Source organism: Plectropomus leopardus, chromosome 1 (genome assembly GCF_008729295.1).
Source record: "Plectropomus leopardus isolate mb chromosome 1, YSFRI_Pleo_2.0, whole genome shotgun sequence".
Lineage (NCBI taxonomy): Eukaryota > Metazoa > Chordata > Actinopteri > Perciformes > Serranidae > Plectropomus > Plectropomus leopardus.
In genome coordinates this window covers 17,482,413-17,496,924 of record NC_056463.1, presented here as the reverse complement: position 1 = coordinate 17,496,924, position 14,512 = coordinate 17,482,413, and the positions used below count along the sequence as shown (strand labels likewise).

The window sequence follows — 14,512 nt, the reverse complement described above, 5'->3', positions numbered from 1 at the left end:
ACAGTATAACAGCACTTTACTGCATGTTTCTCTGCATCCTGCTAAGACGTGATCCAATTTGTAGTATTTCTTCTCTGGTGAAAACCAAATGAATGACTGACAAAAAGCGGAGCTTGACTAAGATTTAACGGTCATATAAATAAAGAAACCTAAACCTGTACTTTAGCGTAGTGGCCGTGGTGTAAATCTGGTCCTGATGGGGGCATATGCTTTGCTTTGGCTCCACTGGCCCCTGTACAGCCATTTGAACAATTAACATTATAACCTCTGTTTTTCCTTTTTATTTACAGTTGCAGAGGTCATTTGTCTTTTTTTGAGACCCACAATTAATAGCAGCGTTTGCAAATGCAAATGAGTCCATTTAGGGGGAGGCAAAATGATCAGTTTGAGAATATTTCTGCCTTCTTAATCTTCTTAAGAGGGAAATGATTTAAAAGGAGGACACAAATCTCCAGTGACATGGCAGGAACTGTAGGGCACTTTCCTCTCTCCTTCTGCCTCGCTCTCTCTCTCTCCATTCTCCCTTTCTCATCTCACTCATGTCTCCCTTCCTCCCGCCCCCCATCCCCATTTCTCTCTCCTCCTAATTTACCTCTCCCCCCTTGTTGCCCTGTAGGGGTGGAAGGGCCAGGAGGAGTAAGGAACAAGGAGCTGGGAGCAGGGCTCTACTTGGCTTGTCCCCCCAGAGGAAACAAATGTAGTGTTTGAGCAACTGATCACTGGTATAATTGAGTTTAACACTCCTTTTCTGGATTAAAAAAAAGAGCCTTTCAAATGAAAGGTCAAATTACCTCTACAGTCAGGCAATAAATAAGTCAAACAAGGTAAGAGGTTCCTGCCAGCATATGTTAGTGGCAAATTTAATTAGTGGAAAAACAAGAGGCTCTTCCACTCTATACTGCATTGAACAAAAGCAGCGCAGAGTCCCAATTGTGCAGCAAAGGAATGAAAATATATCAATCATCACTTAATTAATCCCATCGTTTCAGAGAGCATGCATCAAACCTACTCTATCAGTACAAATGTATGAACGCCCCATAATTAATAATTATTAACAATATTGGGGATCTGGACACCAATCTTTGTCACTAGTCTGCACACTTCTTAATACATGATATTTCCCATTATGTAAGGTATCCTATAGGCCCACTGTCCATTGATTGCAGCACAAGGAAAGAAAATGAGCATAAAGTAAGGCTGCAGTCTGGAGGCACAGAAGGTGGCTGCACAGAACAAGAGAGAAAGAGAGAGAGAGACAGAGACACAACACTGCTCTACACCCAGCTAGCTACAATGTGGCCTTTGTGACATAATGCACTCAGCACAGCAGATTGTGGAAAATAATCCAAAATTTACTGGTTCACATATCCAGCAATAACAACTGACATCACAACCTGTGCCATATATGCCATGTTTCTGGGCACATTTTACATTTAGTGGAGAATGAGGGGGGTAAGAAAAACATCGTCAAGCAGTTATTATATTCCCATCATGTCCTGGGAGCCCATTACAGCATGGCACAAGCAACGGTAAAACTGAGAAACCCAGCAGGCTGAGGCTGCAGGCGGAGGGTAGCACTTAGACTCACAGTACAAACCTACAGCGCACTGTTAACTGCCGGAGAAAGATTCAAACAAACACTTTGCACCTACCGATTATGTGTATTTAAATTCTGGGAGTCATTAAGTTTTAGTTTTTTCCTTCAAGTGTTTAGTTGGCTTCCATGTGCTAATATTAGTGTAAGGCCGAGCACCCTCAGGTGTCATTGCAGAGAAAAAATGAAGAAGAGAGCATAGTATGAGAGCAGGCTCTATCTAGTGTGGCTGTCCGGGCAATAGTAATATGGTGTTAACTATGCTGAAAACACGACAGGTGGGTCACTGAAGGATCACTGTGTTTTCTCCACTTGCCCAACACATGCTTCTCATTATTCTACAAGAAAAACTGACATTTCTCCAAGCAAAAGAAAGAAGGCCCTCCATGGCCACTACCACTCACCACAAACTAGTTTTGAAGTATATCTTACATTACATATGAGTATACATTTTAAAGCCGAGTATGCTTTGAACATTCCATTGGGACATAATGAAAATGTAAATAGATTAAATTGCATGTCCAAACATGCAATAAGTGCTGCAAGGTAAGTATGATCTATATGTTATAAAAGAAAAACAGTTTTGAGGATTCCTTTTTCTCAGAGTGCAACAGATGTAAATTCCAATTGAATGAGCCCAGAAGACTTTTAAATACAGCTAGCAGACTGGTTCCCATAACCCTCAGAAATTTGAGTTAAAATGAATACTGAATAAAACATATAATAAATGTGCTGAAAAATGTGACTTCCATCCATGTAAAAAAAAAAAAAAAAAAAAATCACACAGCTGCACCATTTCAATTTTTAAATGGCAAAAAATAATATTTTCAAAGAACTGCCATGGACAGTGTGCAAGTGTGCATGTATGTGTCCATATATCCATGAGTGTGCATGCATGCACTTCACAACTGCCCCTTAAATGTGGTTTTGGGGCCGACTGTGGCCCAACGGTAAAATGTTGAAATTGGAAAAAATATTACCCTTCTTTCTCTTGAATAGCCGAGAGATAAGCACCCTTTAGCAATGAAGCCAGTGGAGTTTAAGCTTATTATGAATACCTCTCAGAGCGCAGAAGCATGTACTGTAGAAATCAAAGGGAGTAATAGGCAGGTAAGCCTGTGTCATTTTAAGGAGGAAGTCAGTTGTGAAATTGTAAAATCGTAAGACCCTGCTGACAATCTCCTGCCCTCAGAACACTCCCATAAATGATTTCTAATGGCAGTGGCTATCACATATCTGAAGAAGTTAGAAGTTTGTGAGGCGAAAAGAAAGAAAGTCCAATGCTAATCTCTGTACTGATGAAGACTAATAATAATACGAGCATTTATCTCTTTGATTCAACAGCAGGTACTCTGAAGTTCACAAGAATGTGTGATTCTTTCGCTCGTGCCCTAAGCTTCCCAAAGTAGACCTGGCTTTGCACAACATTCCTCATGGTTTCATGTTCAATTGGCTGTGAAAGTCCGCAGCGTTACTCTTACATGCTAGACGGAAACCATTAAAAAAAACAAACCGAGGCCATCTTTTTTTTTTTCATCCTAAGCTGCTCATCAAATTCCTACATGAAGCAAGTGTACACACAAAAAAAATCAGCTGTAGGGGTTATCAGTGTGTGCATTTTCTGTCTAATAGCTGAAGTTGTAAAGCTCCTCTGCTGTGGATCTGCTGTAAAAATGATATCATAACACGACTGCTCCGAGGCAGCCTGGACTCTGTAGTGCTCACATATTCACGCAAAACACACACAGGCTAATACGTACTGTGCTTTTTCTCCTCTGAATATTCATCCATGTTTCCACATCATCTGCAGGTCTCCTAATCACAGTCACTTCCCCTTTAATCACAGGGCTCTAATTAGGTCCTAATAAACCATTTTGCCATCCTCTTGGTGCGCCTCTGTGTCACTCACACATCAAACCAAGAAATACTATATTAAGGGGGCTGTCAACCTCAAAGGAAAGCTCCTCCAGCAGCAGTGATACAGATACTGTAGGCACACCCTCTTACACTAATTGAAATTATCGAAAGCTCCGCTTACATGTGACACTTGGCCATGTCTGAAACCATGGCCTGAAGTACGGCAGTCAAAAGCATGACGGTTGTGCCAGCGCTGAGGCTCTGCTGCGTTCTCTGATGTCGGGTAATTGTTTAAACCTGAGTGGATATGGCACGGGGCCTCACGCTGCCGGTTCTGCCAAGAAAAGAAAAAAAATCTTGCTAGCACTTTTCTCCTCTGTTTCTTCTATTCTAATTCAGTCCGTGGGGTTCAAGGAAAGCCTCAATGGTTCCATGTTCATCTTGGAGAACCAGTGTTGGGGATGATGATCGCTGACCACAAGTTGATAATGATGACTATTTAATTAGAAGCCTTTCTTTGGCCTGGCCACAACCCAAACTCCTCCACCCTGCAGATGGTAACCAATAAATTTAGCTTTGCTGAGGATGAGGAGGAACATTGTACCTCCCCAGTTTACCCTCAACCCCACCCCAACCAACGACATAAAGCCTTTCTCCCTGCTAACACAAACAACCATAGCCCTGTTGCATGTGCATGTGTACGAGCAAGCATCTGACTGCGGTGGTTATGTTCATATGCATCTAATTTGCAATCTGTGATTCGTTTGAGGAAATGTTAGGTTGTCAGATTTCATTTTTATTCATACAATTTTGTTTTCAACATTTTGGGAGATTTTTCTGTTTCATATAAAAATAACAAAACCTTTAAAAAAAGTGCTAATTGTCAAGGATTTACATTTGTTTTTGCTACATTATCCAATACTTGCGTAATTACACTTTTTATGGTTATGTTTAGGCAACTCAAAGCAATTGGTTAGAGTTAAGGAAACACTGTGGTCTTGGTAATATACATTATGGTTAAGGTTGGGAAACTAAAACACTTCGTTAAGGTTTGGAAAAACATAATGAGCATGGTAAAAATTCCAAAAGTCAACTGCGATGGGATGCAAAACCCCAGTCTCCGGCGTTAAAGTCATGTGCCTCCTCCTCCTCCCTGTGACTTTACACTGCGGTAACACAACGTAACTCTGCGAACAAGCTTTGACAGTGAACGTAAATCGCTCTTGCAAATTAGCTGCATATGAACATGTAGGAGGGAGGCTTTTGAGGTCATTTGTATATATTTGTATGCAGTCTGCAGGGTCATTTATTGTGGTTGTATAATATTCCAGCAAAAGCCAAAGATCCATCTTTTTTGAAATCTAAACATTTTTCGGTAATACCTGTTCCACAATGTCATTCCACTCTCCTCTGCAAAGTTTTTGTAAATTTTACAAACTGTCCTGTCTGGTGGTGAAAAAAAAAAAAAAAGGGTTGCTTTCACTCAGAGAAGATGACCCCTCCCATCTTCCTCTGGTCTCTCTCAGTCTCATCTTCACCCACCTTCTGTCAATCATCCCCCCTCAGACGAACCTCCTCCCAGAGGTTTCTACACCCGTACTGCCTGGCAGAAACAGCACGCTCTGTGTGTGTGTGTGTGTGTGTGTGTGTGTGTGTGTGTATTGTATGTGGGCGTGTGGCGTGTGCCAGAGTGGCTATCCCCTCAGATTGTCAAAGAGGCTCATGGGAAATTTACAGCATGGGCCAAACCACAGGCTTTCTCTATCATTTCAGCAGATTTCTCCTTTTTAGTCCCATTCAAGAAAGTGATTATCACAGACGGTACTTTCTTTGGCTTTATTCTTTGAGCTCCGAGTCGGGCTTTCTGGGCTTCCCTCACTGTAGCTGCACTTTGCTTATAAATGTGCAGCTGAGCCAATCAGGGGTTTCTTAAGTGCAGTTTTTGACTCGACAAAATGTTTCCACTGCCCTCGACAGTTGTTTCTAAAGCATGTGTGTTAATTCATGGACCCTCAAAGAACCGGCGGATGGCTGTTAATTCAAATTTGGTTTGAGCTGAAAGTTCATATTTTCCAACAGTAGTCTCTCTGTTGAGGTTATGGTTATATTATGGTACAAGTGGAGTGATGGATAAAGTTGCTCCAGTGCTCACCCTGCACCAGCACTGGTGAGAGTAGGAAAATGTGCCATTTGGAAACGAATGAAAGAGTTAAAGTCAGCGTTGCTTCAATGCTACCACTGCGTATATTTCCACCAAAAACAGTATGATAAGTATTTTAAACCATCAGGAAGACACGTCGAAAAAAATCACCATGTGCGCATCAGGAGAAAAAAAATCAATTTTTTAGACTAAAGGAGACAGAGTTTGATCTACTTACACATCATCAGAGGGGTCCGAGGCAACATGAAAACTAAAATCGTTATTTGTGCAGAGTCTTTAGTCTCAGAAAGTCTGCTCTTAACCCATCTTTTCACCAACAGAGTCTAAACACACCCCTCCCTTTGCTCAGAGAGAGAGAGAAAGGATAACAAAGACAGACAGAGAGGGAGAGAAAGCTTGTGGTCGGGTCTGCTTAAGCCATTTTCTCATAATGCACATTAAGGGCAAAACCCTGTAACACATCCAAGTCAGTGTTAAAAGAAATTATTCAGAAAGGAAACAAAAGACCTAGGCAAAGAAGAGATGCTATGGTTAACTTCATCAAAACTTTAGCCACAAGACCCTTTCCATCTATTCCCCCGCCCTCTGTCTTTGTCACTTTGATTTATTTTTGGCATCGTGCATTAGCATTTTCCACAGGAAAAACTGTTGGGAATCTGATTTCTGGCCCAATACGTCCTTTCTTTTCCATAACTTCCTCGCCTGTTTTAGATGTCACAGTAGCTGCTCCATGATGCAAGTGGTTGATCAGTATTTGTTTCCATCCAAGAGGGCTGACACACACTATCTGGAGAGTTTGGAATTTGGCAGTTGCAAGGACAAAGTGTGTTTTTGTTTTGAGGTCTGTCTTCAACATTGTAATTAAATCAACAAGTTCAGCCTGAACTGAGGTTTAAATCAACATTTAAAATTTGTGCAAATATGCAAATATGGTGTCTTGGGCCATGTTTATGTTTATGCAATTACATGGTCAAGGTTTTCTTAATCGAGTCAGATGTTTAGTATTGTACTCAAAGGCAATGCCGAGGTGCCACAAACTGTAGTTCACTAAGCGGCCACTTGAGGCTGGCTCCAAAATTCCCATAGACCCCCATGTTGAAATGCCCAACTTTACAGTAGAAATAAACATGTTTTCAGCCTGGTAAAAAACACGGTTTTGGTGTGTATAATTACAGCACTTAAAACAACTGTACGGGGGTTAGCTTTTTTTTTCTTATAACTCACCTCTTTACATTTTATTCATGCCCGAAATGATGCATATTTAAGGGTGGGGCTGCTTGAGTGACAGGCTGCTGCGGCTCCAGCCTCTCATCCAAATATGGTCACTTCTGGCTCCAAGAAAACCAAGATGACTACAGCCAAAATGCCAAACTCAAGGCTAAATAAACAGCAGTCCTCAAACCAATGTGCGACATCACAGTAGCTAATTCCATTATTTATACACTATGATTTATACAACACTTGTCAGTCAAACTGGAGAAGCTAAATATCTGCAGCAGCCTTCTGCATCGTAGATCAAGTACCACACTATTGTAAAATGGCTCATCGCTGCCTCACTTCAGTGGATTGGAAAAAAGACACTATGCGGTATCATGTGTTCAAATCTCATATTTCTCTAATACACACTTTGTACAAGCACACACATTAAAAAAATGCACACAGAAACCAAGTTGCCAATCTGATCTGAAAACAGTCTTGTGCCAACAAAACGGCTCCCAGCCTCCTAAAGGCTGGACCACAGAGTGAAGACGCCAGAAACCCGGTTGGCTTCGTCACAACTATGGAGCATATTTTACATCTCATGTCAGATCAAGCTGGCAGATACCAAAACCGGCTGTCAATCTCCACCAACTGGATAATGTCTAATCGTTCAGCTTTTACAGACAGAGGAGACCTGTGTAACTTGGATACAAAAATAACTCCTACCTTCAACAGGGTTATTCATAACAAATAAGAAATTCAAATACGGTATGTGCTCCAGGCCATATTTTCACTACATCTCCCTTATGAGAGGATGAGGTTTTTAAGGCCCTCTTTCACATAATGTTACATGAAAATCCTCAGTGTCACAGCTGCCCATGTTGGCTCGAGTCATATTTTTATCGAGTCCTTTAACGCTTCCTCCAAGGCAGTGTCTTGCCCATGGGAGGACCTGATCCAGGCACAATGGGGGGGATCACAAGGAAAAGGCTTGTTGTGACGCTTTTGTGTCAGAGCAGTGCAAAAGCCCACATTACACTAATCTCTTTTCCCTTGTTCACTCACAAGACACAATCTCAGGTCTTCAGAGCTTCTCCGAGGGCAAAAGATCACAGCTTCTTCCTCTTCCATTTTTTCCTTTCCCTTTATTTAAAATAATCCCAGCATTCAGCAGCAAGGTCACTCATACTGTATCTATAGATTAATAAATACGCCTCATTTCTCAGTGACTTGATTTGATCCTTAGTGTGGACTGCAGTCAGTGAATGCTGTTCCTGAGTAAAAGTTAAAAAATAATAATGAATTCTCTCAAACTGTAGCTAACAAAATGGTTAAAAAAAAAAAAAAGCTTTTGATTCTGTACCCAAATGTCTGCAAAAGGAACATGGACTGACATGAGTGTTTGTTTAAAATTCAGTTTCAACCACCTGCACTCTTTTCACACAACCTGACAGTTCTCAGCCTTGGTCCATATACTGCCTGTATGTGGGTGTGTGTATGTGAATGTGTATGTGTGTGCATGTGTACTCATGCTTGTGTACCCATGTCTGTGTGAGGGAGAACGAAAATATATGTGTGTGTGTGTGTGTGTGTGTGTGTGTGTGTGTGTGTGTGTGCGTGTGTGTGTGTGCAGGGACTCTAAAATCCACCACATTTTAATTACTGCCCGGCTGCACTGTGTGCCTCTTTGATATGGAAATATAGGCAACCATCTTCACACAGCCACTGTACAAATCTTCATCTGATTCATAAAAAACAATGAGCCCGACTAATTCCTCCACCTGATTACAGTCCCGGACCTGTGTCAAGAACACGCAGCCACCAAGGCCCCGCCAATTAATTCTACATATTAATGTGTGATTTTTAAAAATCAACAGAGGCTACTTACCATAGCCTGGACTGTTGCATTTTGAAGTCAAAGTTAATTATGCACAACTATGCTATGTACTAAAAGAAAATGTCCAATTATTTTGAGAAAAACATTTTCGGTGGGAGAGTGAATGATACAGATCAAAATGGGCCACTTAGGTTACTTGTGCAATTATGCAGTTCCTGTGAAAATTCACATATTTAGATTTTTTTTTCATCTGTAATCCTTTAATGTCAGCAATACTGTTCACTTACAGCAGCCAGAGGGACACGGAGATCTAATAGAGCAGAGAAAAAAAAACTGCCCCTGCCCTTGTCGATGTTCAGTAAGTGCTGGCACACATACTGTAGGTGCTATTTGTTTCTGACTTAAAAAATAGCATGTACTCAAGGATAATCTTTGACATTAGAGGATCACGTGTTCGAGGAAAAAACATGATCTTAAAAAAACAACTCTCTCAATCAGGTTGTTGCAAATTAAGAGCCGAAGCTGGATCAAATTCAAAATGTAGATGCTTGAGATTCTCTTTCAAACGGCTTGTGTATTACATTGGTGTATTACACTGTCTCCTATTAATCTGTCTGGCTCCACTTCCTCACAGCTTTTCATGTAAGATGGCGACTTTGAGGAGGTGATGCCCCACTGTCTGCTCTTGATGACTCAGTTGACCACTGATTTCATCACTATTTCTTCTCCACGGAAGAAGTGACAAAGGTGTAAACTGAAAATAGCAACAATTTCGTCCTGCAAAAGCACAAATCATCCAAACAGAACACATCTGTTCTGTCTTTCTTTAAGCCACGAAGCGTCAAAAACACCAACTACCAACTGCGCTTTAGAGTACAGAGGAGGCATGCATGCATTCATTATACATAATACTGTGCAACGCATAATCACAGTGTCGCGTGAAGGGAAATTAAGCGTCATGACAGAAGTGACATGTTACTAACTTGTCAAAAACTTCTTGTTGAAAAGGACAAATTACTAAAAGAAAGCTGCTGTGGCGTATTCCCATCAGTTTTGATCATTGTTGAAATATTCTACAGCAAATTAGATAACACTTAGAAAGACAGATGTCACAACATGTGCTGCCACATTTATTATCTCCTGCGGTCCTCCACCCTTCTGCTGCCCCCCTCCTCTACCTTTACCAGGCCTGCTGTTGTTTACCTCTTCTCATCTTGTTTATCATCAGCCGCTCCCACCACTACCACGAAGAGAGGAGTACCTGTGCACCCCCCCTCCACCTCTTCTATAGCTCCACTCTCCCTGTCCGCATCCCAGCAGCGTCCTGTCACTCGGAACAAAATAGCTGTCTTTCTGCAGAACACAGTGCATATAGAGAGATAACGCGATGTGTAAGGTCTCAGTTACGCGGTCTAAATGACATCTGGACGACAGAGTGGCTTTTTGCATTTTGACATTTCAAATCAAAATCAACAGCACTGCTTATCCGGAAAAAGAGCAAAGATATTGTTTTGCAAACTATCTAAGAGAGGGAAAGTACCAGTCATGCATGCACACATGCCAAGGCGTGACAAACACGCACACGCACGCACACACACACACACACACACACACACACACACACACACACACACACACACACTGTAATAATAAAATAATGTCAGGTTTATAAGGATTTTAATGATCTATAGGCCCAGAGCGCTGATGCAGCCTATTCAGAACTTTTATGGATTTTCTACATATTACACATATTATGAATATTGTTTCGAACACCTCTAAATGACAACCTATCAATATTATTTTTAATCACATTGCAGTGTTCTGTTTACTTAATATTTTTTTTCCTTCTCTAAATGATTTCAGCTTATATTTATATAATATAATTATATTTGTCTTGGTAAAAACTGTGAGCAGAGGAGCAAGGCCATAAAATGAAACCTACAGAAACAAGCACTTTCAGTTCACATCACTGCGTGGCGTTAAAAGAAATATTATATCTGATTTTTGATTTTGATGTTTTTTTGTTTGTTTTTTTGCAGTGAAATGAAGTTACACTTTACAATTACTAATACAGATCAGAAGGGAGCTTTTTATTTTGAGTGGAGTCACAGTTGCAATAAAATTCCCAGAAGAAAACATCTCCATTTAACTGGAAAATATCACATTCACCTTCTGCATAAGTATCAACTAAAAGCATAATCAATAATCAATGTGCACATATAGGTTATATAAAAAATATTTAAACTATATCACATAAAGCACATTTCTTTCTGACCTCCCCTCCCTCTCTCCCTCTCTTTCTCCCTCCCTCCCTCCTTCTATCCTGCCTTTTCTTTGATCCCACTAATTGCTGGCACAAGAGCTCAGTTTAAACCAATTCTACCTTTACATGATGAGGACAGTTCAAACTATACCTACAAGTCAAATCAGTTTGTGACACTCAGTCTAAACAAATTTTAAGCTCATCCACGACATCTCTCTCCCACTCAATAAAGCAAATAATTTTTTTTAAAAAAGCCTCTAATTGCATTGTATGATGATATGAAAAAAAAAGATTCTCAGCAGCAAGGTTGCTCTTGCAACACGGGAGACATTGGACTTGGACAGAGTGCAGGATGTGTTTAGACAAGTGAGCCAGGTGGCTTCTCCCTTCATGCCAAAATGAAAGTCCTAAAACATCTTTGAACTTACTGGCACATCAGCGTCAGCGAGTCTATATCTTATGCTGAGTCCGGGTTGGAAATGCTGCCTTTCTCAGTCTTGCAAAAAGCTCAAGATCCACCCGCAGATTAGTCCTTGAAAAATACAGAAAACGTGCAAGGCCAGTCAGTATGAAATATGATGAATGTGATATTATTGCCCTGCAGTTCTGTTCAGAATCACCAACAAATCACCAGTCTTTAGTTTCTGATTAATGTTTAAATCGGCGACAATTACAGCGAAATTTAAAGGCACATCTGTCCCGGGCAGTGCCAATAAAACAGCAGTAATTATTTACCAAAATTATAGTAAAAGTTCCAACTCTAAAATATTAAAATGCACATTTAAGTTGTGTGTAACGACTGCAAACACGTGTGTAAAGGAAGAAGGTGGTTAATTAAGATGCCGGTGTATTTCTCTGTGCAAAAAATAAGTGAGATATGTTAAATAAGAGCCAAGTGCGGTTGTGTGGCATCAAATGGCTCTAATGCCGCTTTTCACTCTTTCCCCTCTCGCTCTTTTAGTGAGCGACACGCTGAGCTGCACAAGCCGTCACACAAACTCTTATAGAGACAGAGCCGAGTGTCCCTGTATAGCAATCAGGACAATGTGCTGAATGGGCAGTCTAATTATAAATGTGCCATTTAGACTCGCATTTGGTCTCCAGAACCGCCTTACCTTATGAGGAAACCTGCGCTCACTGCTACAGAAAGAGCAACAAAACAGCACGAGGGGGGAAAACTTTGCTCCGACAGCGCGAGGAATGAGCCAACAATGTGTTTTTGTTGAAAGATCAATTTCATTAATTAGCCACAGGTGTGTCACAAAAAAAACCGCATGTGCACAGTCCTTGGTGAATAGAAGAAAGACACAATTCAGTTAACAATAAGAAAGTTTCTAGTGTTGTCAAAGCTGATTCTGTCCTATTAAAAATGTTATCCAAAACTCCCGCAGCCGCTTTAGAGAGCTGTTTTTTTTTGGTTTTTTTTGAGCACAGGGAGTATGTCTAATTTTGGAAAAACATCTTAAAATGAGGGAACATCTCCGCGCTGCCAAGATCATGCTCAATTCCTGATATTTCACTTAATTTCACATTTATAATCAACCAAGAATATGATTTATTAAATTTGTCCATCATAAATATTTCCTAAAAACATTAAGTGAGTTCACAAAAATGACCAAAGTTTATATTATGCTCTGAAAATGTTTTAACAGTAATTCTTTTATTTAAAGGTTAATTTTAGGAATTTAACATGTCCAAATGTAAGACAACAATTAATTGTTATTAAGCACATTTACGCACTTTTTACAAGAAAACTTTAGTGTGTTCCCTACTTCGGCGCAGAGCGTCACAAGCTTCGGCTTAAATGGAAAACTGTCTCTTCAAGTAGATCTTCTCTAAATGGACAAGCTTTGCGATTGTTGAATTTAATTTATGGCTTATGCATTCTTTAGAGGTCAATTCCCCTGACCTCCCGAGAAAGTTAAGGAAGCGCAAATTCCCAGACTGCACGCGGGCCAGAAACTGTGTTTCTGACACTAAAAAAAATCAGGAAAAAAATTGAGTGAGAGGCAGTTTGGAGGCAAAGAGTCTGAATGTTTAAAGGAATAATGAGACATGAGCGAAGGTTTCAGATAAACTTGTCCACCTCAAGGCAGCCAGAGGAAACCTACCGGGGCGCACGTCATTGTCAATGAATAGTACCGCTTTGTGGACAGAAGTGAAACTGCCACCAACACAGGAAAGTTACGGGACATGTAAACACAAACACTTAAGCGCTGTCAACCTTTACATTTTTAACAATTAAGTACTTGTTTAGGGCGTTTGGTGAGCGTGTTATCGGTGACAGCAGTCCGTCTCGGTCCTATAACGCTGCAATTTACACCGAACAGCCTGTGTCCGCTCTCTCGGCGTCACGCTGCTGCTGAAATAAACGAAGAAAAAAAATGTGTTTTCAAACCTTCAAATGTGCTTCGGTTTGTTTCAGGAGTTAGTTCTGATGAAGTTAGATGTTGAATTTAAGCGGATTTGCCTGTTCTGGGGTGAACCCGAGCGTCTCCGAGCCGCGCCACTCTTGTCTCGCGTGCACTCCGCTTGTTTTGGTGAAAGCGACGCTTCAAATAATCGCAACAATGAAAGTTTGACATCCGTCACAAAAAGCGACTACCTGTGTAAGCATAACACATAATTAACTTTTTAAATAAAATGTTTTGAAGCAAAATACGCGCACTGTGCCGGAGCACTTCACTGACAGCGCGCTCGACTTTTAGGAAGCAGCAATAAAACAAGGTGAAAATATCAGGACAACATGTAAAGAAAAAAAAGTACAGCAAACGTGTTGTTTACCTTGATGATCTGAGCCGTGGAGAAGATATTAATGCGTCCTTTCCCCGTGCGTAAACACTACCACACTATACACTTTGTAGAAAATGATCACTGAGCTATCTGTTGAGCGAAAACTTGAGTGTGCTCACACGGGGCCATATGAGGGGATCCCGTCTCTACTCTGTGAAGTTCAGCTGTCCGAAACTACAAGTACCTTTTGTTGTTCGCCTGTTCTGTTCTTTATCTCCCTCTCTCTCACACTCAGACAAGAGGAGACGATGGGTAGAGCTGCTGTCAATCTTGGCAATCAATGCGCGCAGCCATGTCGCAAGTATTCAAAGCATTTCCCGTCGTGCAACATCAGAAAGTGAGTGGCCAGGGCATTGATCTGAGGAAGGCAAAGAGGCAGGACTCCCCCCTCCTCCTCCCAGACAAGAGATGCGAGAGAGAGAGAGAGAGAGAGAGAGAGAGAGAGAGAGAGTGTATTTGAGAGAGAGAGACAGAGAGAGAAAGAGAGGCAGAGAGAGATTTGTGGCGAAATAAAAGTGGAGACAGGGAGGATGGTTGTAACTGCCCGCAGTTTAGTCAGTTTAATAAGCTTACTTAAATGAACATTAGTTAGAGGCGCAGCGACTGCAAAGTTAAGCACGACTTTTCCCCTTTACAGATGCTGCACTTTTCTTTCTGTGACACTTTTTCGAGTTATTGTCTTAGAGGACAAAAAAGAAAACCCTGATCACACTGATCTCTCCTCAAAGTGTTTCAAAATCACTGTTTCTTTAGAGGAAAATAGTTCACATGAGATGATGAGAGCAGGTGAGAGTAACCCTGTAAGAG

At 41.0% G+C, this 14,512-nt stretch overlaps 1 protein-coding gene across 7 annotated transcripts in view; it reads right to left on the bottom strand.

The window, feature by feature from the left end:
- Window positions 1-14,018, bottom strand: part of sox6 (SRY-box transcription factor 6) — a 153,855-nt gene extending 139,837 nt beyond the window's left edge. For 5 of the 7 annotated variants that reach the window (XM_042483805.1, XM_042484184.1, XM_042484034.1 and 2 more), the window contains exons 1-2: window positions 13,697-14,018; window positions 11,341-11,444 (exon numbers count right to left, since the gene is read on the bottom strand). The gene's annotated coding sequence lies outside the window, so the exon portion shown is untranslated. Of the gene's footprint in view, window positions 1-11,340; window positions 11,445-13,310; window positions 13,379-13,696 lie in introns of those variants that run through there. The other 2 variants (XM_042483881.1, XM_042483958.1) reach the window with 2 other exon arrangements.
- Window positions 14,019-14,512: the final 494 nt, after the last annotated feature.